This window comes from Cupressus sempervirens, chromosome 10 (assembly GCF_028749045.1).
Source record: "Cupressus sempervirens isolate cs-2001-9-10 chromosome 10, ASM2874904v1, whole genome shotgun sequence".
NCBI classification, from domain to species: Eukaryota; Viridiplantae; Streptophyta; class Pinopsida; order Cupressales; family Cupressaceae; genus Cupressus; species Cupressus sempervirens.
Window position 1 is genome coordinate 877308642 of NC_143127.1, and position 5625 is coordinate 877314266.

The following is a 5625-nucleotide window of genomic DNA, read 5'->3' on the forward strand; positions in this document are numbered from 1 at the left end:
TACGAGATCAGTTTAAGCATATGAGCATAAAAGGTAAAATGTAGGATGAAATGAATACTTTATGCCACCATGTAGGGGATAAAATGTAAAAGTACAAGGTAGATTGTAAAGGCTTCATGCTGCTACAAGAATGAGGTAACCCGTGTGGGTGTAAAGAAAAATAAAGAAAATGTAAAGGGCATTATGATGCTATGAGGAAAGTTTCAAGCATATGATTGGATGATAAATTTGTTAAGTATGACGATGCTTCAAAAATTCAAGTGTGCATAGTAGTGTAAAAGGTAAAATGAAGTGTAAAAAATGCTTTATGCTAGTACAAGATGTGTTGAAGCATAAACACAGAGAGGCATGTTGAGAAGGCTTGAGATTTTATGGTAAAAGGGGCCACATAAGAATGTAAAAGGAATTGCAAAGTTGTTCTTAAAGAACCCTAATACTTCTATGCTTGGAGTTTTCTAAAGCATCACTCAAAAGACGTAAAGGTTTGTTAGTTATATCTCAAATGTTATGAAGATTGAACAGTTTTAACTCAGCGTATAAGTGGAACACAAAATTTGAAAAAAGACAATTGGCTAAGGTGTCATGCTAGTTAATAAGAAAGGAAAAATTCACCATGGCCAAGTAAAAGAAAACACAAAAACGTACTTCAGGATCAAATTACATGGTTGATATTCTTTCCTAACATTCTACAAAGGTGGTATTAAAACTCATGCATGCATAATTTATTAAAGCTGGTAGATTGCATGATTAAACTATAAAGATTTGATTGAGCATTCAGAGTATTTACCATTTTGAAGAGCTCATGTATTCCATTCTCAGAATTCTCTAGGCATCCATAGCTTTGTGAATTTCTATGTTATTGTTGAGAAAGTTTGAGATATAGATTTGTAGAAGACAATGGCTGACATGGATGTTGAAGAGGTTCCTACTGAGGAGGTAGAGGTTGAAGAGGAAAGTGATGATGTTGCAGAAGTCACACTGGAAGGGAAGAAGAAGAAGGGTATAGTGAAAATAGAGAAGAAAACTAGAGTCTAAATGTTGAACAAGCACATGAAGGACTAGTTGAAGATACTTCTAGGGTCATCCAATAGAATTTAAGCAAATGACCATGTTTTTAAAGACCCTTACTTCCTATGCAGGGATGCAAAATGTCCTAAGGTTGATGGTTTTAATTTTTATATGTATTTCTACCAAAATAGGACTGAGAATCTACCAATATGCAATCCATGGAACAAGAACATGGCAAAATTGATATTTCTATAGGTATTTTTTGATGTCAACCTGTTGAAATATTTGATAAATTATTACAACCCTGTCACAAGGTCATTCCATAGGCATAATGGGAGCATTTTGTGCACACTTGATAGGACTTCTTTCATAGAAGCTTTTGGGTTGGAAGGGAAGATGGATGTGCCCATTGATATTGATGATTTACAATGGAAATTTAGGAGGAATAAGAGTCATTATTTGAATAATGTAGTGCTGCCCCACATTACCTACAATGTCAAAAAGGGAGGGTAGATACCAACGAAAGTAGAGGATCACTTGCCCCTTGGCAGATTTGAGAACTACTTCAAGAACATAGTGTATGGATTACATAAGGTCTTTGGAAGTGATGGGGTAGAGGATTGTGAATATGGTTCATTGTTCCTAATAGCATGTGACATACAATACCCTTTCCATAACAGAGAATATGGTTATGTGGGATTCATCGTTGACAACATGCACCATCAAATTGTAAATGCCAAGAATGGAGAGATTAAGGACTTAAAATTCCAAAATTATTCATTACTCATACACCTAATCCTATACAAGAACATTGGCTACATCAGTCAAGATTTCATTGATCAAACTTCTGATGAATTTGGTGAGTTGCTTGTGTAATTATGGACTTTCATTTGGCATAAGAATTTTCATTACTAAAATGCAAATGTATTTTTCAATTTATTTTGATATGTTATCATGACAATGGTAGATCATACCTTCTTTAGGGCCCCCAATGTTCTAAAAACATTACTTAGACCTTTCTTTTTAGATGAGAAAATGAAATTAGATCACAATTGGTGTGATATTTTTTTTTTTAAAGAATGCACATTGATGAGAGTTTATGCATGCCCACAACCACCCCATTTATTGCCTAAATATCTTCCTCATAGATTAGCTATTATTGAATTATTTGGTAATTTTTATTGATGAACAAAGAAATGATTTCTCCTTCCTTGCACAAACTCACTTTTTTCTATAGAAGTTTTAAGGTAGGAGATTTTGTAATTGGGAAGAATGTCTTCGAGAAGTTAAGTGACTACCTAGGCCAGTATAAGTTTTCTACTAGACCATATAGAATGTATGACCCAGAAAAGTATATAACCAATGAGGGCACATTAGGGGTTACATTTTGCCTCCCAGCAAACAAATCCCTCTAGAAGATTTAACTGCTAATATAGTAGCAACAAAGGAGGTTGATGAGTTATTAGGGAAGTACTATGAAATCAAGAAATTGGAGGATACCTTGAAGAAGACTAACCCAAATTTCAAGGGTTTTTACACTGATATCCCTTATCCTAGCAATTTGAGAAAAATGGTTGAAAATTTTGATCATATCATGTCCCAAATGCCAAATGAGCCAGAGGGAGAGGAGGCAATCATGAACAGAGAATCCCTTGAGCCTGATGTTCAATTAGAGATTAATGTTGAAGAGGAGGAGCAGCCATCATCTTCCACATGGGTGGCCAAAGGAAACAAGAGGTGAAAAATAATGCATATCCTAGAGAGGGTAGTAAGTAGAGCCTTGCAAGTTATGTTAAGAAATTATAAGTATTTTGCTAATATCAAACAAAGCTACTTATAGGAAATCACTATAGAGGTAGGAAAAGCCTCAAATGATTTGTAGATTGCAGACTCCAGATTGGATGATAGACTTATCCAATTTGAGAAATTCATGGAGGATGATGATTTTATTAAATCATTTGAATTTAAATTTTTTTATACAAAATTAAACAAAATGAGCTCACATTGAGCCTCATGCTAGGATAGGATCTTGAGAAGAGTAAGGAATTGGTGGATAAATTGCTAGTATATGATCTAGACAGTGAGACAATGACCCTTGTAGAAGCTAGGAAGTTGGTTCATAGGAGTGGCATGATTTTAGTGCTAGGATGGGATATAGAAATAGCCTTTATTCTTGAGAAAATACGAAGGTAAGACAAGGAAATCAGATATGAAGCTCGCAACAGTAAAGGCCTAAAGAGAGGGTCAAGATTTAGTTTAAATACAAAGACCCTAGCAGTGTGGAGTGTTGTCCCTGACATGAAGAAACCCAAAATGATGGATATCAAGGGGACTACTCAGGGAAACATGATTATTTGGACACTAAACAACACCACTAGCAAAGAGATCTCTAGCCTAATTAAACACTTTGCACTTCTAAATGAGAAAAGGTGGATCAAATTGAGGATAGGCTTCTGGCTACATATAATGAGTGTCTAGATGTTAAAAAGTTGTATGAGGAAGAGCTGCAGACTAGCTATGTTTAGAGAGAAAAAATAGAAGAGTTAGAGGGAAAGAACCAGAGCCTAGAAGTAGAAGTGGCATCCCTAAAAGACCAACTCAAAATAGAAAAAGAGGTAGAGCATGCACAAGGAGGTGTGCAAGAAGAGAGGCACACTATGGAAGTAGAAGCCCAAATAGAAGATATAGCCATAGGGTTGACAATGCCAGCACCTGTGGTAAGTGTTGAATCAGAGGTTCCCCAATCTCCCAGTGCAACAGAGAAGGGTGTAATGCTAAATATGCTAAATCATAGAATAAGAATCTTGAAGAGAATCTCTCAAGATGCACATAATGCATTCACCAACTTACATGATACAAAACAAATATGTAAGTCATAGGGTGGCTTGACCCTATTTTCTAGCAGTGGGGACCTTACATGCAATTTTTTGGTAGATTAATACCTTTGTTAGCCAAGAAGCTAGACCTTCCTAATAAGGGCATTAATATCAAAGAGGGTATGGAGAAAGTAAAGGATTTTTTATAGTTCTTTATAGGAAAGTTGAAAATTATTCAAAATAAGATGAAAGTGTTGACAAGTGGTTTTTATTCTTTGATTCTTTCAATCCTTTATTCTAATGGCTAAATGAAGGAGTGGAATGAGTGGTATGGTTCTTTTGACCATATTACATATTTTCCATAGGTGATGTCCATTTTTGAAGGTGATACTAATAAGTTTATTTTTAATGAACTCATTGATACTTTGTTCAAAATTGAAAATGAAATGAATAAATTCATAATAGAAGGGAAAGCAATTACAAATGCAAGGTGGCAAAAGTTTTTTGGTAAGTTAACAACAACCAAATCGTGTGAGTAGCCAAGAAAAAGAGAAATTATTGTATGGGAGGAAATCATAGAGATAAAGGCTTTACCAATAGGGGGCAGTTGAAGAAAAAGAAAAAATTGAAGATTTGATGCTCCAACTATCCTGTGCAACTATTTTTACCCTTTTTTTGTTTATGTTAAAGTTTTAGAGATATTTTGAAAAAATTTTTGCATTCCTTTTTGTAGAAGGACACGTGTCAGAAAAATTTTCCCTTTTCTTGTTGCAACTCATGCTTATATAAATGAGTTTTCAAGGCATTGTGATGGTCTAAAAGCTTCTATAATTTTTGTTTGTCTCAAGAAAAATACAATCACTCTAGTAGTTTGTAGTTGTTTCAGTTTACTTTCAATTGTGTACTTTCTGATGATAAATAGAAATGAAAAAATCAGAAAGATATTCTGGGGTTCTCAATGAGTTTCTATTGTTTATTGTATTAGTTATCTAAAAGGATAATACAAAGGGGTACTTACATTAGATTTGTGTCATCAATTTTTGTCTCCATTTTATGAGTTTGTTTACACTGATGTCATTTGAATAAGGTTTAATTGATTGAATGTAGTCTGGATGGGTTGTATATTGGATCTATTGTTTCTTTTAATTTAAGGGATTATGTAAATGCTTCAATAGATCAATGGGGTTTTTGAGTTTATAAAATGGATAGTTCATAAGAATGGAAATGGGTGATTACAATTGATAAACTCATTTACAAGTTATGTGAATTAAATCTCCTACCAATAGTTAGTCTTTTTCCCAATGGATAAGGCATTGGTCACATAAGTCAAAAGCGAGTAAGGGTAAATTTTGCCTCTACATATTAGATCAATTATAAATTCAAAATCATTTTTTTTCCATTTTTTTCAAGGTTATAAATGTTGGTCACCACGTATTCATATCTAACTTCTACATCCTAGGTAGCTGTTATTTCTAGAAATATTTGTGAATCGTAGGAGATTTATGACTAGATTTTCTTATGAGGGATGTGTATAAATCTGAAAATATTAATAATTGGGTAAACTATGTATGTGTTAAGGATTAGAGATGAGAATCAGAATCAAACTAATATAATTCTCATTCATAGTAGTCATTTGAAGCATCCCATAGGTATACCCACATTTTTTCTATAGAGCCTAAAGAGAAGAAACCCATCCTATGTTTTGTTGAAGTTGGATCCAAGTGGTCTACACATATAATTGTTAATAGAAAGTGGCTTATCCTTAGATTATGTGAGTATTACCATTGTGGTATTGAGCATT